Here is a 22,423-nt window from a genome sequence, read left to right on the forward strand (position 1 = left end):
GGGCATCCATGCCCCTCCTCTTCATGTGTCCGAACCATCTCAATCGTGCTTCTCGCATCTTGCACTCCACTGAAGTCACACCAACCTTCTCCCGGATAGTCTCATTCCGAACTCTATCCCCTCTAGTCAGTCTACACATTCAGCGCAACATCCGCATTTCTGCCACCTTCATTTTTTGGATGTGGGAGTTCTTAACTGGCCAACACTCCGCTCCATACAACAAGGCCGGACGGACTACCACCCTGTAGAATTTGCCTTTAAGCTTGGGCGGCACCTTCTTATCACACAGCACCCCCGACGCGAGTTTCCACTTCATCCATCCCGCCCCAATACGGTGCGAGACATCCTCGTCAATCTCACCGTTAAATCGGAAAAAGTATATATATACCTAATATGAGAGGAACTTCAGCGGCAGGTTTAGAGAAAGGATAATTGTTTTATTTGCAGGGTGGATAACAAGGGCACTATGGACAGTGGCTCTTGACCAATCACTACGAGCATGCCCCCATAGGGTTCCTTCCTCGTCTGAAAGACTAATCTCTTTACTGAAGTTTGTTCCTGGTCGAATTGGACATTGAGTAACAAATTCAGGACCATCTGACCATGGATACCTTGGTTGTTTCACTCCATGCCTGTAAATTTGAAATTGTTGAAGCTAAGTTTGTATTCATGTCATCTCAATACTTTTAAGTTTTATGGTCATCATACACATCAATATGATATTAGGGCATGTAACGTAATTTCTATGTTTTGTTTGACTCATGAGAAAAGCATCAAGATGACACATACATGAGCTTGGGGATATATTTAGATATAATCAATAAATAAAAGTATTTCTTTCTAACCATTTAAATTTTTTAGTGAAATGATCACATATTTCGAACATAAGTACTACACATCAATTAAATAAGAATGTTTACCAATGGATCGTAATATTTTGGCTTCCATCATTTTGGACATTGACAACGAGTGTATCTCCTCTATTAGCATATAGAACTGGACCTGGGAATTGACCATTAACAGTCAAAATATTCTTCGAGCTGCAAAGCTTTGAATATGGTGCTTCTTTAATCTACATGGACGATGTATATTTTTTCCTTTGTAAGTATTTTAATCCCTGGTTTTAATGAGAGGAAAACAACCAAAAAAAGGGGTACTTACGACAAATTGATGCTGATGAACTACAGCATGGGCAGGTAAAAGACCAACTAGAAAAAGATATCCTATAATATGCTGAATGGAAATCATCACTTTCAACTTCCCTTTTTTTCAGTGCAAACAAATAATATGAGATGAAGCTGGTAAAGGATCTTCATGTATATATAGAGGTGATGAGGTTACCAAAAGAAAAAAAGATGACTTATGTAAAGGATGTTAATGTATTCAAAATTACTCATGATGTGTTTGGTTTTTGAACATTTCTTTTTCTATCTTATGGTCAACCTTGCAAGAAAGTCAACCCCACTTATGGATTCTTCTTATTTAGTAGACAAAATTTCAGAAGTGAAAAAAGATAATCGATTTATCCATTTAATATTAAGATTTAATACATAGAAATTGACAGTGCAGAAGACTTTTACACCAGTAATCGAAGTTTAAGTTATATATTATTTTGTTAGTGTAAGACGCTTTTGTACACCTAGTATGTCATCTTTATCTATTGTACTAGGTTAGTTGTCTTATTTTGGATATTATACGTGAGATGTATAATATATCATTCGATCAACTAGTTTATCAATATGACTGAAATATATATTACAGATACACTATTAGTGTATAAGTATAAATATGATAAGTATATTTGATATAAAATATATAATATCAATATATTTTATACATAATTTGTAAATTAGATGACTGAATGGTTAAGTTCCATAATCATCCCAGAACAACCAAAAATTTAAGGAATTTAGTAATCTTATAATATGAAAGAATACTCTACATTAAGGATGTATATAAACAAAAACTCAAATTATTATTTCTTGGATTGTTACGAAAGTTAAACTAAAACTATTATTATTTTGGCTAAGTTAAATCCTTCCTTTATAGGAGTAATTTAAAAAATGGTCATCCAACTCTTATCTTGTTCTATCAAAGTTAATTGTGTATTTAGAGATAATACCCAATTAACCTTTGAACTATACCCCAAAAGGTTATGACACACCTCAACTTAAAGGGGGTCCTGTTACCCCCCTGAACTATTTAAAAGTGTAATTTTGACACTCTTAATGCCTACGTGGCACATATGTGGCACAACACACTGAAGTGTCCACGTAGGCACACGTGTGTGCCATGTATGTGCCACATAGGCACTAAGAGTGTCAAAATTACACTTTTAATTAGTTCAGGGGGTAATGGACCCCCTTTAAGTTGAGGTGTGCCATAGCTTTTTTGGGTATAGTTCAAGGGGGTAATTGGGTATTTTCTCATTATTTTTTGTAACAAAAAAGAATTGCTTAACTTTATCGATCCGAGTATCATGAAAGCCATTAAGAGCCCGTTTGGATAGGCTGAAAAAAAAAAGTTCTTTAAAAGTGCTTTTGAAAGTGCAGAACTTATTTTAAAAATAAGCAGTTAAGTGTTTGGATAAAAGTGTTGAAACTGAAAAAAAATTATTGATGTGTTTGGTAAATAATGCAATGCTTTTAAGCACTTTTTTTTGGTGAAAATGTCTGAAATACCTTTATAGCTGTTAATAATATATAGAGTTGATTATTATATATATATATATATATATATATATAAATTATTTTCATGAATGACTATTAAATTGTGCGCTAAAAAATTATTTTTTAAAAAAGTTTAAGTATTGAATATTTGTGTTTGAAAAAGATAGTTACTTCCAATTTTAACCAATAAATTTAACACATCATTATTTCTTTGTGTATATATAGGGGGATTCCTGTATACAATCTTAGTAATGAGTTTTATGAGATTGATAATACAAAACTAATATTAATTTTATAGTGATTGCTAATATTATTTTCAAATTTGTTGGTATATGGACCAACATTATGACATAAATACCTCCAATTTTTTTGTTTTTTTTTAAAAAGGTTGAGAATATATATTATTGAATACAAGATTACATGTAGAGGATCAAAAAGAAAAAGTAGCACCTTTCAATTGTCAGCTTAAGTCTAATAATATAATATTTTGATTCATGTTTTTCCTTTCCGTAATCCATATAGATAATACTTGCATAAATTATATGTTGATCTATGTATTATTTTATGTATGGTAAAATATGGAACAAAAATGGATGTATAAAAGTGTGCTGTGAAGTAGTGAAGAATTAAGGCTACAAGGGCAAATTTGGAATAATGAATAATTATAAGAGACATAAATGTAATTTATTTGGTCAGCTCTAATAGCTTATAATCTTTCAAAAAAAAAAAAAGTTAGGAGTGCTAACTTCTTATTTTTGGCTTAAAAAAAAGCCAAAATTAACTTTTTTTAAGCATTTATAAAATTTGCCACACACTTTTTTAAGAAAAAAATAACTTATAAACTATTTTAACCAACTTAAAAGTTAAGCCAAACACCACTAAAAGGTTTGCCTTATAGCAAACTTCAAAACAAGTATAGCTCGCGTACAGAAATAGTCAAGATATTTCTCACGATGTATTTGGTTTTTTAACTTTCAAAATTTTGAACTTTTTGTTTTCTGTCTTATAGTAAATTTTGGAAGAAAGTCAGCCCTTGTACTCTTGGATTCTTCTTATTCAGTAGCTAAAAATCATAATTAAAAAAAACTGTCAAAGAAAATAATTGATTTGTCTATATAAATACATATAAATTGATCGTGTAGAAGAGACTTGCATAAATACGCTTTGAATTGAATGAATCTAACAATGCGTATTACGATTGGATGCATATGATATTTAAACAAATAATAATAGTGGGGTCCTCATCCTAATCCCAAATCCAAGCTTTTCCAGCATATAACCCAATCAAATCAATACACGAGTATTCGTTATAATGACCATAAAATCTTCAAACATAAATATTACTCCAAGCAGCCATGTCAATGATACCAACTGGTTTAACAACTCAAATATTACTTCTATACTAAGAGAATTAGTAAAATATGGGTGAAAATCATTTACTATATCCCTAATTTAGCTTTAAGAATCAACGCCCCACACTTAAAAAACATAGTCTACTGTCTAACACGTGTCAATCTAATAAATAGAAGATGATAGAAGAATTATTAAACCCAAAAGCAGTGCTTTTTTACGTGAAAGTATACCAAAACGTACAATGAACAAAGCGAAGACATAACTTTCCCAAACTAGTCCAGCTCTCATAAATGCTCCAACTGTCTTATTACTGAGAGAAATTTTTTCCCTCTAGATTACTACAATATGAACCAAACAAATGATCCAAATGGTCGTTAATATATGTTGATTATGAGTTGGTCCTTAATAGCAGTATCTCTTTTTTTTTTTTTTCAAGGAAAGATATAACCACTAAAAACAAATTAGCGTTTTCATCCGTCGCTAAATCACCTAACACTTATCTCTGAGGATTGGCAACAAATATGCGTCTGTTGGTAAAACATGCGTAGCTACGCCTTTAGCAACAGATTTTCATTGTCAATACAATATTGATCGCTAATTTGGTTGTTGATTTCATCATTGAGAAATTTTAGCTACAGAATTGTCGTGTCTATTTCGTCATAATTTGTATAAATACTATTCATGATTTTATATTAATTTAGCTACAGAAATGACACTTTTTTTCCTTATATATTTTTATATATTATTCAAAATTCATAGTGCACAAACTAAATTAGAAGCAATGATATTCAGTAAGCATTACAATTAAATTTTATGTATATAAACAGCCATCTAAAGGCTAAAATGTTGATCCAAGAATATATAAATTCTAAAGCATCAACGTTCGTGATTGTTCTTCCACTAATAGAATAGTGTTTGAAAAACAAAGTAAACTACTACTCTAACGCTCGAGAGTGATGCTCATCAGAATTGGAAGTAGTAATTTTCCTGATTACAAGTATCAATTTTTCTTATAAAAATGCTATTGCCTCCTCCTAAGTGTATAAATTAAGCTATCTTACGCAAATGGTCTTAACATGTTCTAATTACAAATAACCTAATTAGGACATGTATGTTAAGACCATTTGTAAGCAGAACATGAGCTTGCAGAGGGACCAAAGGAGGTTGTATGCCCACTGAAAGGGGTGAATCAACTTTATCCATCATAGCCACCACTAGTATGACCATCATGGTCAACTCATTTTTCAAATAAATTTTCATGAGAATCATCAAAATGCTCTTCACCATCTTCGACACCAGCATCACAAACACTATCACCAGCGCCAACACCAACACCAATAGTAACACCAACACTCAAATATGTTGCAACATCACAAAAAAAAAACTCATCTATAGGCTTAGGAAGAACAAGCTAACCTTCCCTCGTTGCTTCTCTTTTTATGGTTGTTGCTTCGGCCAATTCTTTCTTAATCAAGTCCACCTTTGGGTCTGATTTTGTTTCAACAATACCTAGAGTAAGAAAGACAGGCATCTCCAACTCTTGCTCAGTAGGTACAAGCTAGGGATGCACAAGCTATAAATAAAAGTAGATTTATTAAAATCAACCTATAATTTGCAACATATAAGCCATCTGTTGCAATAGATTACCCATATGTTGTATTAGTTTGTAGTAGATTGCATAATCTATTAACAGATTCAGAAAACTTAGGCAACAAATGATTCATCTATTGCAATAGATGGCCCATCTGTTGCAATTAATCAGTCATTTGTTGCAACAAATTACTTATGTGTTGCGTAAGTTGTAGTAGATTAGGTAATCTGTTAATAGGTTCAGAGAACTTATGCTAGATGAGTCATCTATTGCAATAGATTACCCGTCTTGCATAAGTTACAGTAGATGTAATTTGAAAAGATAAGTTGCAACAGATAGGTCATCTATTGCAACAGTTGAATTATCTATTGCAAATAGATGGTTAATCTATTGCAACAAATGAGTTATTTATTGCAACAAATGAGTTATCTATTGCAATATGTTCACTTGTTAACTTAAGTAAAATTATTCTATTTAAAAAGGACTTACTACATCATCAAGAGGATTGAACAGATCAAGGGGATTCATTCTTGAGTTGTTCTTGGCAAACAACCACCTAAGGATCCTTCGATGGGAAACCTCTTCTGAGTAGTCCTTGATCTACTGTCGAAGGTGAGGAATGACTTTAAATGTCCAAAGCAAAAAATGTAAATATGATACAAAAAAAAGTCTGAATAATCATTCAATAGCATAAATAAATAAAATATTAAAGAAAAAGGGATGAAGTTTACCATAAAAGCCCAAGAAAAGCCATATAAGTAGATCATCTTTGGAGACAACTTTGTCAATAAATATGTGACAATCAAGAAATCCCCATGAATAATTCGCATAAAATAAAATGTACAAACCAAACTAAGCACAATAGCTTTCTTCTAGAGATCAACTATCAACTACTTGGATTTGTAGCTAGGTCTAACAATATCCAACAACTCTTTTGTTTTTTTCTTTGCCTTTATTGGTTTTGGTGTGTGTCTTAGTTACTTTCTTACCTTTCTTTGATGCCTTGGCTGATTCTTGTGTCCTGCTTGCCTTTGACTTTTTTAAGGGTGTTACTGTAGAAAAAGGTTCAGATAGAGGATGACATCTTAGAGTAGTCACTATGAAAAATTCTTTTATTCCAAAACAAATCAGCATGCCACAGTAGTTTATCCAAATCTCATCTATCTTCCTGTCCCCATCCTTCAATGTTTCATCATCAACAGCCTTATACTTGATCTTGCTCATGAGAAGATCATATAACATGGTCATTTGAAAGTGTGCATTATTATCCTCTGGCAGATCAAACAAGTATCCAAACTAGCTGGACTTAAAGCAATCCTCCAATTTTCACCCCTCAATATCTTTCTAAAATCATCAAATTTTTTATCCATGACAGATTTAACTACAATATCACCAGTTAAATCTGTAAGGTTATCTATAGGCATCTGAACTTGAAACTTGTCAATACTAAAAGTTTTAACAAGATCCTTCTGGGTTTTTGATCTATGTTCATGATCGATCGACGATATCACAACATCATCATCAACATTATCATCAACTTTTTCCTCTTCATCCTCTCTTTCACTTTCCTCTTTAGATCTATCTTCTTCCTCCTCATCTTATTTCTCACTTTTTTCCCTCTTTATCATCACCTTTATCCTCATATTTCTCTCATCTGCTTTATGACTTTCTTCATCATCTCCATCGTCTTTCTCATTTTTATTTTTGTCTTTTCCCTCACCTTTCTTTTCTACATTATCACTAGATCTTTCAAATGATTCTCCTTCTATATATTGTTCAATATCTCTTTCCACATCTTCATTCTCTTCCTGTACATCTACAGATGGTAACACTTTATTTGTTTGCCAAAGAGCTTTCTCAGTAAGTTCTTTTAATGGTATTTGTAATTTAGCTATTTTGGTTGCTATGTTAGAAGTTGATCCACTTTCTTTTCTTTTGGAAGCCATTTTTATCTACAAAAACTAGGAAAATAAAAAAAGATTACAATTGATTTGTGCATCATTAAAAAAAGTTAATAGGAAATTTAATAAATACAACATAGTACAAAAATATGTCCAACAGATGACCTATTTATTGCAAAAGATGACTCATCTGTGGAAAGAAATCAAATCATTATCAAGAGGGGTTTTGATTGGTTTAATTTCTTCTAACAGATGACCCATCCGTTGCAACAGCTGAGTCATTTGTTGTAAGACATCAAAAAAGGTCTTGCTACTGGTTTGATTTCTTCCAACAGATGACCTATCATCATATGGGTCATTTGTTGGAAGAAATCAAATCAATAAACCAATAGATGATATAGTTGTTTCCAACAGATGCTTAATATATTGCAACAATGCCACCAAAACCAAGAAAATCGAGAATACCAAAAACACCCACAATACCACCACCACCACCACCTATAAAATCAAGAAAATTAAGAACACCAACACAATATCAACACCATCAACACCAACAAAACTAAGATGATGAAGAACACCAACAATGCCAGAAACAACAAGACCAATAATACCAACAAACCCAAGAAAATAAAAAATACCAACAACACCAACAATACCACTACCACCACCAATAACACCAACAAAACTAAGAATACCAAGAACACAAACAATACTAATAAAGTAAACAAACGACATCTGTTGGAAGATATCAAAACAACCATTGCTATTAGTTTGCTTTCTTCCAATAGATGACCCATTTGTTGCAACAGATGGGTCATCTATTAAAAGAAATCAAACCAATAGCAAGATCTATTTTAATTTCTTCCAACAGATTACCCATTCATTGCAACAAATGAGTCATCTGTTGGAAGTAATCAAACCAGTAAACCAACGGATGAACACTAAGCTATATTACCACTTGAACAACATGAATGCTTATGTTCTTGTCAATACACTAATAACAACACGACCGCCACCACCACCAATGATATAACAACAATAACACCAACAAAATAAGAAAATCAAGAACACCAACAATACCAATAATACCACCACCACCACCACCAACAAAACTAAGAACATCACAAACATACCTAGAATACAAACAACACCAATAAAATAAACAAAAAACAACACCAAAAAAACCAACACCTACCAACAACACCAACATACACCAATAATACCAATAATACCAATAAATATCAAGTGAAGTGGGACAATAAAACAACACAACAACAAGACAAAATTATCACAATAGATATCTCTAAAAAAGATCAAAGTTTAATTTTCACTATTTTTACAGCATTATTCGAGAACATGAGCAACAACAACAAGAATTCATATTTGACTCGAAAAATATACCACATTTACATCAACCATCATATTAATAGAACAAATAGCATAAATTAGGATTTTCTTGGATTCTTCTTTCTTTTTTGAACATCAAAACTCAAATTGTTAATCCATCCCTGAAGAGAATATAATTAAAGTTCTTTTTCTTCATTAACTAAAAAACCCTAATTTTTTGAAAACCAATAAATATAGAAGTCTTACCTGAAATGAGAGGAAAAGTGACGGCTACAAGAAAAAAAATAAGGATGAAGAAGTTGAATATGGGTTCTCAACAACTGCTAGTCATCGGAGATGACAACAATATTGACCTGTTGTATTGGCTAAGGCAATCTGTTGGGGGAGAGTTGAGTAAAGAGAAGGAGGATGCATTTGAGTTTTTTTTTTTAAAACAGATGTCTGATGACAAATGATTGATTGGTCTCTTATTTTTATTACACATTAAATTAGTGATATGGGGTGATTTGTATTTTAAAAAAGATTATCAAGTTTTAATAATATTAATTTGGTCCTAATTAACATAGTCCATTTTTCTTAAAGGACTTCTAATTAACATAGTCAATTTTTTTAAAGGACTTTTGACTTTTGTCTTTGGTCAATGTCACTAAAATTTGAAAGGAAACCTAAAGGACTCATTTCCTTCAATTTTCTCAACTTTCTCTTATTCTCTTTTTATTTTCTTTTCTTTTTTGATTTGTGAACCTCACATTAAAAGCACTTTGCACAATTTATTTTGAAGTTTGCAACAGCCTTTACTTCATTTACTTTTTTTTCCTTTTTAACATATAGATACCACACGAAGAAAAATTTGTGCAACTCTCTTTCATGCTTGCAACATCTTTTCGTTCCTCTCTTTTGTACTTCTTTGACATCTTTTTTTTGTGTTGGATCTTTTCTTACAAATCGGTACTTATTTTTCTTTTACCACTTGCTTTGTTAGTTGATGTTTTCTTATTATACCGTGATATTTATAAATAAAAATTAAAATATAGTATAAAATAACAACTTAATTTTTTTATAATATATTTCTCTTATCATCTTTTCCTTTCTTATCCACTCTTTTTAGTATATAATGTAAGATTAGATTAAATTGTGGTGTTTATTTTTGATTTTTTTAAAAATACCACTATATGGATAAAGTCAAGTTATTTGGGGATAAAGTTTTAAAATATTTTTTAAAAATATAACATGAATATGAATAGAAATGAAATTAGTCAAGTGAAAGCGTTTCATTGGTATCAAATAGTTCATTACATGTCTACAAATGGTATCAGAGTTATAAGGCCCCTTTATATTATTTTTACTAGTGGTATCAAAGCTTATAAGTTGTGACTCGTGTTATAATTTCATAAAAGTACATTTTACACTTAAAAACTTAATTTGAAAAGTGATCTAAATAATAAAATATATAAATTTATTTTCATTATTTTAAAAATTATAATTAAGAAGGTGATTTAGACCTAAATGAATGATTAGTATTTAATTAAAATATACAATTATTTTAAAAGTCATTTTTCAAAATCATCCAAAGAAAATGACTTCTATAATTTGTTATATTATATAATATTTTAATCAATTTATTTTTACCACAAAGAATGATGTCACGTGATTTTTTTTAAATACATTCTAATAATTATAGCGTATTTTAAAATTTAATAATATTTTTTAAATTAATTATAACGACATGTTAGGCCATTTTAAGCACTACCTTTTTCATAAAAAGTTCTTCTCGACAATTTAAAATAAAAGTTTTAAACTATTCATTTAAATACAATTATTTAAGCGATGGATAATATTGAATGATGTAAAATCCTTTTTGTCATTATGAGTAAGTTTCTCATGTAAATATTCAGGTTAAGATTTTTCCTAGATTTGAAGTTTAAAATTTCAAGCTAGGCTAGTCTTGGATGAAATTTGAAGGAGGTATGATCTAGGATAATTCTGAAAAAGATTGAATAAACGGTAGTATACTGGGTTTGTTGTTATTGTTGTTGTTGTAAGAAATACAAAAGCTGTAGCACTTTTCGAAACTTAATTTCAATAAGTAGAACTCCCCGAGTTGATCTCGACATAAAGACGTTGATCCGGCATGTCATGGATAGAAGATGTGTTGTGAAAAAGGAGAAAGATGGGAGGAAGCCCGACATTCTTTGTTGAATATATTGCTATAGTGATATGTATATCACTATAATGTTATGCTCCAAAGCGGAATAATTCTGTTGTAGCGATGTCAAATGTCGCAATAGCAACGTATGTCGCTATAGCGGCATAAATCACTGTTAAACCAACAAATCCCCCAAAATGTTTATTCTTCTAAAAACATGTTTTGCAGCAAAGGAGCGGCAATTTTTGGCGATTTCAACCATCTCTCATTGTATTTTATTATTACGGTAAGTAATTTATCACCATTAAATAGTATTTGAGTTAATTAACATTAGAATCGCTAGTTTATGTGTTCTTGGGAAGGATTTTTGCTTATATTAGCTGATTTTGTGATGCAAGTAGGTAAATTAGGTGGAAAACCTTTGGATTTTGGTGGATTATTGTTTATTTATGCTTGTATGTTATTAATTTACTAAATTAACCATGAATTTGCAGATTTTAGATGAATTATGATAGAAAATCCCTAGAATGGGGAAAGAATGATCTTGAACTTGGTCTTAGGGGTTGAGATTGGGTTTAATCCTCAATATTATAGGTCATTGGGTTGATTTTGTAATTTATTTATATTGCTAGACCAAAATCAAGCAGAAGTTGCATGGAAAGGCAAGACTCAAGCTTAGTGTGAGTGGTGCAAGCTTGGATTGAGGTAGGTAGTAGTTACATAGTTTGATCCAATTTGTGTTATATGTGCATATTAATTGTACCTTAGTATTGCTTCTTGATGCATGTTTTTGAGGAACAGAAAAAAAGGGTAAAACTTTGTTGGATTATGTAAGCGTGATCACATTTTCAGTGAATTTATATAAAAATCTTATGGATATTGCAATTGTTGGATGATATCATTATTATGTGATTGTTGTGATATTATATTTTTTATTTGTGGGATATGTCTGTATTTAATCTTTAGGGGTTTTAGTGGAATAAGGTTGGCATACACTTGTGTCTGGGATATGGTACATAGACCGAGCTTATCCCCTGTAGGTCATGTCTAGTGGGCGATCATAAGATCCTTAGTCTGTGTGTATAAGATATAGGTAGGTTTGACGGTTCCATGAGTGAACCAGAAATTATATGTATATGCGACTTATGTATTATTGGTTGGCTTAGTTGAGTTGGCTGGTTATCCTTGTTTACTCTAGTTGAATGTTTGTTCATGTTGACTATATGTTGTTGTTAAGTTTACTAATCGGTGATAAGTGTTATTTAACTGAATAAAGTTGTGTAGTAGTGAGTATGTGTTCACTTGTTGTACTATATTATGGTTAATTAATCATATATCTCATCTTGGGGTTGGCCAAATGATCCTACCAGTACATGCTATTTTCTTTTGTGCTGATACTACACTTGCACTTACTTTTGTATAGTGCAGAGCATATTTCAACGGCTTTTTCAAGACCTCCAGTTATGATCTTCAGCTGGTGATTTAAATCTAAGAGTGAGCTGTATTCTCTGGGATACCTTGAATTCATCGATTTATGCTTTAATTCATTTGTTTTAGGACTATGAAACATTCTTAGTATTCTGGGTTTTATCTCCTTTCCTTGATATTCTTACTACTTTGGTACAAACGACTTTCAAATTCTAGGGAGGGTTTTCCATTAAGTACAATGTTTCACATATTATTGTACTTATGTTTTGTTTTTCATTTCGAATATTATTTCCAAGACTAATGGAATTGATTAGTTTCCTAATTATTATCTTTGTGTTAATAAATGGATTGGGATTGGTTGGTTCTCCCACTAGAGGGTTAGTTTGGATGCCACTTATGATAGGTTTGAGTTGTGACAAAGTTGGTATCAGAGCCCCAGGTTCATTAATCTTGTTATATCAAAAAGGGTCTAGTAGATTCCCGTGGAATGGTATTGAGATGTCTGTACTTTTTTTGGGAGGCTATAGGACTTTAGGAAAACTATCATTCTTACTTCTTTCATGCTATAAATTGATCCCAATCAGTATCTAGTGATTCAAATTAGTATAAAATTCTTTTCATTCTTTTGTCCATAGATGGTGAACACTAGGTCCAATGGAACTCGAGCAATAACCCCCGCACCGATTTCTCCAGACGTGAAGCCAGCTGTGAGGTAAAGAGATGAGTACGGGTAAGCGAGAGAAAGGGGAAGGGTGACTCCCCCAGGGGTGGATCTTGGGCAATTACTAGTCAGGATCATCAATGGTCAGTATCACCTACCCCACCCCCAAATCACCTTGAAGAGATGGATATGGTAAATGAGCAGGGAATAGAATGGGAGGTGACAACACTGGTTGGAGGTTCAACCTTGCCTCCCATGTCTGCTGAGGTTATTCAGTAGGTGTTAGATTTTATGAGTGGGTTCACTGGTACTAGATCTACTCCTACTATGTCAGTTTTCTAGGCTTCTCATTTATTATCCTAATGCTACCATTGCTCATAGAATAGATGAGTCTTCGAGGATTGATTTACTCACTCGTCCGATTGTGAGTCCTATTATGACTTGTACTAAACATAATTTGCTAATGGATTTTTTAAAAATGAAACCTCTATCATTTTACGGTTTTGAGTCTGAGGATGCTTTTGAGTTCATCATTGACTGTAACAGCGAGTACATAAGTTGGGAATCATATAGCAGAACAAGGTTAATATTTTGCCTTTTCTGTTGTAGAAGGATGTGAAACTGTGGTGGGGGCTTATGTAGAATGTTGATTAAAGGCATTACCTCTGTTGACTTGGGCTATGTTTCATTCTTCATTTTTAGAGAAACATGTGCCTCGAACTCTTCGTGACCATAAAAAAGATGAGTTCTTAAGTTTGGAATAAGGTGATATGTCAGTTGCAATCGACGAGGGTAAGTCCCATGCTCTGTCTTGCTATGCTACCCAATTGTTGTCTTTTGAGGAAGAGAGGATTAAAATGTTTATTAAAGGTTTAAATACTGATCTTTGGGTGTTGTTTGCTCATAAGACTTTTGTAGGTAAGAGTTTTAATAATGTGGTTGACTGTGTAAATAAGTTGGAGGAGGTTAAGCAAGTGGCTTGGCTAAGATATTAGGCAAAAGGTACCATAATATCAGTAATTTTAGTGGATCTTACTCCATAGGCTATAGTCATCAGTCTAACCCAGCCTGCCCCATTCAGTCAGCATTACTAGATTCTACTATAGGCCCAGTCGAGGCAACTTTTCAGCCATTAGCTATGAGGAGCCAAGGGGCTTCCTACTTTTCTACCAGTCAACCTTCTCTTGAGCAAGGTTGTTACCAATACGACACAACTGGTCACTTTAAAAAGGAGTGTCCTTTGACATTGTCAGGTGACCAGGCACAACAACAGACTCGTCCCATAGTTTCAGTAGGTAGATATGGAGGAGGTAATGATAGAAGTCTTCCATAAGATGGATGGGGAAATCATCTAGGTGTTCGGAGTGGTCGAGAAAATAGTGAGGCAGGAGGAAGTGCACAAATAGCTAGGGAATTAGCCCAGATTGATAACCGACTCATTGTTATGCCTTCTTGAGAAAGTTTGAGGTTGAGGCTTCTGATGCAATGATTATAGGTACCATTCTAGTCTGTGGCCGGATGGCTTTTGTTTTATTTGATCCGGGGTCTACTTTTTCTTATATATGTTTTCTTGTGTACCTTTTATTGACCTCAACTAGTATAACTGACCTTGTTAATTTATATTTTTGCATAGATTGAAGCCATTGGAGGCGGTGTTCAGTTGATTTGATACGCATTGTAAAGTTGAGGAATATGTTGTTAGCGAGACAAGTGAGACTTTAAGCCTTGGGTGCTTGCTTCTCTAATATGTTATAAAAATGTATTTTTTTACTCAATCCATATGTTGGGGAGGACATGTGCTTGGTAGAATTGGTGGTCTTCATGGCCAATTGCGTATTCTTTATGTCCAAGAGCACTTAAACTTCCTTTATAAACTATTTTATGATATGATGCAATTGTGTACTAAGATGAGGCATTGTGTATGCTTCCTTGAGCATTTTCTATGCTTCTTGATTCCACTTGGAGTCTCCTGACCCAATTTCTTGGATCATGATGACACCTCAAGGGAAAAGAGTAGAAGTATTGATGAATATACTATGACTTACTAAGGTCGGTGCAAGAGCCACTAAATTAAATATAAGAGTACTATGCAATAGCAAATATATAAGTAGTCTCAGAATATGCAAACCACTATCCAAAAGTATCAGAAGTAGAGAGGATCAACTCCGACTATGAAAGATCATCCTATCTCCGAAGAAACAGTAATCCTAACAGTAATGTCAGTGGCAATAACTTGTACTCGAATCTGTATCAGAAAAAGATGCAAAAGTGCTATATGAATACTAAAATCAACAAGTACTCAGTAAGCATCATAAGTTGGCTGAGCTAAAATACAATAAGAGTATAATAAAATGAGAGATGTAAACTAAAGTCATGAATGAAGTGCTAAATCAGAGATGATATTCAAACTAGGCTACAATGATGAAAATGCAGAATAAGCAACTCAAAAGTAAATACTGCCTAACTACAACTCAATTAAGGCCCCAAAATCCCAGAAGGCACAAATAAGGAAAGAATAACCAAAACAAACCCCCATAAGACTAATGGATAAAAACAAGAAAGAAACATCAAAAATAATAAATTTAAAGTGTGCCCTCATATGATATCATACCAAGAACCCCTTCCAAAACATAAATGCCAGACTTGAATTGGAACCTAAGAATAGTATCATCATAATAAAGTGCCACGTATAGATCATGGGTGTCAAACTTGAACAAGAACTAGTACATAAGTTTAAAGTTACAATAACCCAAGGTCATAACTTTTTTTAAGATCAAATAATCCTAAATTTACAAGACGAATGGTTAAATCTATAAGTGAAGCGGGTTTTGGACACTAAGTCCATAAACAAGGTTTTTATGGTCAAATATTAGTCTCACCCAAGTAACAAGGCTAGAGGAAGCTCGATAATCTATCCCAATGCACATGAAAGTGTACGTGATCATACAAGCAATGTAATATTTTTAAGTCCGGATGACTACAGGGACTTGTCAATTAACTATTTCATTAAATTAGACTAATGCTAATTATTTATCAAAGCGGTGAATTTCAAGATATATTTATAAATTAATTAAACTAAAAATAAATAAATAATAACAACTAACCTATAAAAGAGAAGATTCTTACACAATCAATGGATGAATCAATCTAGGATTATGGTTTCACTAACAATCATGTTTAGTATCAATTTCATCAACTTATTCAGTTATCTGGTTCTAGATTTACGGGATTGATTTTATGTTTCTAGAATAGTCATCCTCTAACCATCTATTTATACTAGTCACAACTACATTGTTGAGTAGGGATGTGAGAAGCTAATTTAAATACATTAATTTATCTTCTCATTTTGTGACCAAGTAAGGTGATCCAGGTATTCCTATCCTACCCACGAATCAATTCATTATTTTACTAAAGAAGATATTTTACTCCCTATATTCTTTATTCTAATACTCTGTTCCCTTGGTTAGTTCTTTTCTGGCCCAAAGATTTATTTTAAAGCCACAAATCTTTAAAATAGTAAAGCAATAATGTAAGAACAACTATTTTTATAATCAAATAAATAAAATCAAGAGTTACTAAACAATTATTTAATTAGATACCAAATCCTAGAAGAGAAGTTCAACTCCACATAGACATGGATCAACTACAACAAGTCATCCAAAGAAAAATGTAAAAATTAAATAAATAAGGAGAACAAAAGATGTAAAGAATATTCTCTGGAATTCACGGCGGCTCCTAGCTCTCTCTAGGTCAAAACTTTTGTAAAATCTGATTTTATGAAATATTTATAGGTGTAGAAAAAAGCTTCAAATAAAATAATTGAGTTCAGAATAGATTGAGAAAAATTAAATATAGAGAAAACTCCTACATGACATGCCTTTAACGCGGCATGACCATACCGTGGCACGCTTAAGGGCAATTCACCAAAAGTCACTTTTCAATATTTTATTAAATCTACACCATTGAGCTGTCTGCTTGATTTCCTTTTATAATCTTCCATTTGTAATTCGTTTTAGCTCCAAATTTTATCTTCACTTTATTTTAATCCGACACATCTAAATATAATGTTAGACACAATTCATAAAATCAATTCTAAAAAAGGATAAACAACAATAATAAATATGAGATAAATAATGACTAAAAAAATATAATTTTGGCCTAAGATTACCTCTCCATAGTTAGAATCTTGCTCGTCCTCAAGCAACATTAAAGCTCATCTCAACAAACAAGCTAGGAACGCCAACACTTTGATTAATACAAAATGTTAGTCCATATAGAAATTCATAACATCAATTACACTTCCTAGTCATTATGCAAGAAATACAAGCTAGCAACAAACCTCTAACCTCCTAACCACAAAGACGAACTCTAACTCATCAAACTTAAGCTCGCTCACCTATTCATGTAAAAGAAAACTAATACCATCACCTATCTACCATGAAACAAGTGTCCTCAGAAGAAAAAAATAGTCCACATGCCCAAATTGTCATGACTCGAGCTAAGGCTCTAGTCGCGACGGACATTTCGAACTATCAAGGCCCGAGAGACCCCTATAATAGCCCGACCCACTAGTGATATTTACGCTCAGGGTCTAGACCCGCACGACTTTAAAATGCGTCACTAGGGAGTAAGGCTTGCTTACTTATATACCCAGTATCCCTCCTGTGTTTTGTCGATATGAGTCTCCTTATACTAAGTTGGGATGGTACATACACCTTCTCTTATGTACACAACGTCCTTGCTAAGGTTTGATCCACTGAATAGAATTTTTCTAGACTCAGGACTAAGGTTTGCCCTGCCTTACCGAGATTTGTGCGTTTGAACTCTGACCCACATCGATAGGGCTGACAAAGGAGCGACTTTGATACTATTTTTGTCACGCCTCGAGCCGGGGCTCTGGCCGCGATGAGCATCCCAAACCATCAAGGCTCGAGAGACCCCTATAATGGCCCAACCCACTAGTGATATTATCCTTTTCGGGTCTAGACCCGCATGACTTTAAAATGCGTCACTAGGGAGTAAAACCTTCTTACTTTTATACCCACCATCCCTCATGTGTTTTGTCAATGTGGGACTTCTTATCCTAAGTTAGAGTGTTACACAAATTTTAAATATTGAATATAATTTATGGGCTTAGTGGCATTAAAGAACAACCCTCACATTCACAAAGAATTCAGATGTATGCACAAACAACATAGGCTCTCCCATTATGTAAATCTCTACTAATTAAGCCTGCTCAAATATAATCAAATAGGACTTTAAACGGGTTGTAATATAGGCTAGGGAATGGATAGGAGAACTATATAATAGTGACTTACACATTTCTAAGAACTTTGCACTCTTTTAGACTTCATCACTCATTATTTTCTACACTTTATTTTTGTTTCCAGACCTCTCTTTATCAATTATTTTCACTTGTAATCTCATCTTATCAAGAATGCTTTAAACATTTTATTTCTCAAATATTTTTTTTCTCATGTCACGTTCTTTCAAGGAGGGTCTTTTCATCACTTTGCAGCTATTATTGATTACTTTTTTTTACACTCAACCACTTTTTTCCTCCAAATTTAACAAATTTATCATAGTCTATGCTACAGTGCTCAAGGAAGTAGGGTGCAAAAACTAGAGACTGAACAAAAGAAATTTAACAAGACAAATAAAAGAAATCCTATATCATCTTCTCAACAGAGAAACACTTTTATTTCGCTTCAATAACATGGATGACAAGTTCTAGACTAAGATGCAAAACATAGAATATGCAAAAAAATATTAACACACATGGCACAAGTATCAATGAAGATAGATCAATTCCACTTCTAAGACAAACAGGGTCATAGTGAACTATAAAATAAAATAAGCTATGTGCAGAGCACAACCATGAGCCTAGGTGTCAAAGCAATTGCTACTTTATTTTCACTCAACCACTAACAAGAAAAAACTACTCAAGCTCAGACCTAAATTTCTAGTATCACACAAGTCAAATCAGTCTTTTCTTTTCTCTCCAAAAAAAAAAAATTGTTCCTAAAAAACTAAAAGATACTTAGTTCAAAGGACCCCTCAGGAAAGAACCGAAAATAAAAATCAAGGGATAAGCAAAGTATGCTCTAATAAAGTCTAAAAAGCTAAAACCATCGAAAATTAATCTAATCTAAAGAATAAAATAAAAGTCTTTTTATGTTTTTAAATTTTTTTCTTAAACCTAAAGCAATCAACTAAAAGAATAATAATAAAAGAAAATCCTAGAGCATACTTCACCCTAAACAAATATCGTAAGACATTTTATCCACACTTAATATCATACTTTCTCCCCAAAGCAATAAAAAAAATAAAATGAGGGTAAAAGATACTCCCTGAGGCCCTCTAAGGCGTCGCTACTTTCAATTAAGGATCGTACGCACCGTACACTTAAGCTCAAATATATTCCTTGACCAAATTTTGGGCACTCACACTTTTTCTAAATCTGTAAAAACAAAAACAATAAAAACAAGTAACACTAAGATGAAAACGAAAGAGAAAAATAAATCTACTTACCACATGTTGGGTTGCCTCCTAACAAGCACCTAGTTTAACGTCACGGTACTACTCATCAACATTTTTCTCTACCTTGAGGATATGAATTTCACCCCCAACATCGCATCCATCTTTTTGCTTCTCTCATAGGGTGGTGGAAAAAGATGAAAGAACCAAGTAATGGACGGTGCATGTTAAATCATTAGACCCTGAAGTGAGGCATTTTATTTTTTTGATGTTGGCACAACAAATTCAAGAATATAGACATATTTTTTATCCACTGTACACTCTCCCACAAGCTTAGAGGACTTGATTAATATTTCACTATCTCAGTACAATGTGGAAAAATAATATGAATGAAGTCCTATATGCCCTAACTCATGAATTGCACTATCATTTACCTCCTCATATGTACTGTTCTCAACAGTGACAACATCAATAAAAATATGGTCAAGTATCTTCTCATCCTCGCACAACTCATCACTAATTTGTTAGGTGTTAAATGCCTCAACCTTTGCATTCAGCTCAACTTTTAAGTTGTGAATATCCAGCCAAACCGGTCAACCTCTTATATAAAGTCAACTCTTTCTTTCTTGAAGTATGTCATCCATTTACAATTGTCTTAAGGAAATTCTCATATTCCTCTAGTAATTTCCTACAAGGAACCATACTATCAAAAGCAAAAGTATGATTAGAATCATCATAATCAGGGTGTAGGGGAGGGGTATAACAGTTAGAACAATCCTTTCATTGACCATCACACCTTTTACAAAAATTCTCATCATATAATTTAGTAGGGTCACAAAATCCATTTCGTAATATCGAAAAATCTTAACAATGTTCCCATAGGTAGGGTCCTCCACAAATAAGACAAGAATTAATAAAAAATGAGTAACTATCACTTCACACTTTTTTAGATGCCATCTCAAGAAGAAAAGTAAAATACTACACGAAAAAATATTTATGCAAAAATAAATAAAAATAAAATATATATACAAAAACTTAAATAAATAAAAAGAAAAAGTTTAACCTAGATAAATAATTAATTTCTAAGTCTCCGGCAACAGTGCAAAAAACTTGTTGCGTCTAAACGGACATGCAAGTTAAGCGGTCATACAAGTAATATAGGATCTTAAAGTTCGAATATCATAACCACAAGAACTTATCGATTAACTATTTCATTAAATTGGACTAATGCTAATTATTTATTCAAGTAGTGGATTTCAATATATATTTATAAATTAATTAAACTAAAAATTAATATAAAACAATTAACAAAGAAAAGAGTAGATTCTTACACAATCGATGGATGAATCGATCTAGGATTATGGTTTCGCTAACAATCATGTTTAGTATTAATTTCATAAACTTATTCGGTTGTCTAGTTGTTGATTTATGGGGTTCATTTGGTGATTCGGAAATGATCATCCTCTAATCGTCTATTCAAACTAGTCTCACAACTACATCATTGACCGGGAATGTGAGAAGCTAATTTAAACGCATTAATTTATCTTCCTATTTTGTAACCAAGTAAGATGATCTAGGTATATCACTATATGCTACACATAAATCAATTCTTTATTTTATTAAAGAAGTGATCTTACTCTCTATTAACTTTGTTCTAACCCTATGTTCCCTTGTCCAGTTCAATTCAGGGTCAAAGATTTTTTTTAAAGGCCGCGAATCTTTAGAATAGTAAAACAATAATATAAGAATAACTATTTTGATAATCAAATAAATAAAATCAAGAGTTACCAAAGAATCATTTAATTAGCTACCACAATCCTAAAAAGAGAAGTTTAACTCCACATAGACATAGAGCAACTACAACAAATCATTCAAAAAAATATAAAAATAAATAAATAAGAAGAAGAAAAGATGTAATCAATATTCTCCGGCCTCCACGGCAGCTCCTAGCTCTCTCTAGGTTTAAAGTTTTATAAAAATTGATTTTATGTAATATTTCTTGGTGTGGGAAAAAAGCTCAAATAAAATAACTGAGTTCAAAATAGACTAAAAAAATTATATACGGAGCAAACTCATACTTGTGCCGCCTTTAACGCGGCAACACAATACAATGGCGCACTTAAGGGCAATTCACCAAAGGTCACTTTTCAATATTTTATTAAATTTATTCCATTAAGATGTTTGCTTGATTTTCTTCTATAATCTTCCGTTTTTAATTCATTTTAGCTCCAATTTTTTCATCTTCACAACATTTTAATCCTCCACATGAAAATATAACACTAGACAAAATTCATTAAATCAATTCTCAAAATGGACAAATAAAAATACTAAATATGAGGCAAAAATGACTAAAAGTTTTTAATTTTGGCCCAACATCACAAAGTCATTCAAAGGTTCAAGATTTAGCCTAAGCTAATTTAGATATTTAACCTAAAGAAAAGAGGGCTAACAAGGCACACTAGTAATCCCGAAATCCATACTAAGGCAAGTTTTTTCCCAAAATTAGACTATGGATTAAAAATTCTATCCCAAAATCTTAGTAAGTCAAACTAGTACTAAGGTAATAATCTAACCCAATTTTAGGGGAGACAACCCAAATCTACACAAAAACTCTCTAGTAGGATAAATAAATCAAGAATTACTAAAATAATCAACCACATCATAATACCCTCCCAAATCTAGAATAATACTGTACTAATGACTATAATAAAACTCAATCTATGAGGAAAGTAAACCAAGCCTACCTGAATGCTGCCAAAAGCTTGAGAAGTCCACTACTATGGAGCTTTTTCCTTCCGAGAAGCCTCCGAACGTTGTCTCGCTATCAAAATAATAATCTAAGTATTAAGA

At 32.5% G+C, this 22,423-nt stretch overlaps 1 pseudogene; it reads right to left on the bottom strand.

Annotated features, from left to right (window-relative positions):
- LOC107844178 overlaps positions 1-7,559 on the bottom strand; it is a 12,902-nt pseudogene extending 5,343 nt beyond the window's left edge.
- Positions 7,560-22,423: the final 14,864 nt, after the last annotated feature.

Source organism: Capsicum annuum, chromosome 10 (genome assembly GCF_002878395.1).
Source record: "Capsicum annuum cultivar UCD-10X-F1 chromosome 10, UCD10Xv1.1, whole genome shotgun sequence".
Classification (NCBI taxonomy): Eukaryota; Viridiplantae; Streptophyta; class Magnoliopsida; order Solanales; family Solanaceae; genus Capsicum; species Capsicum annuum.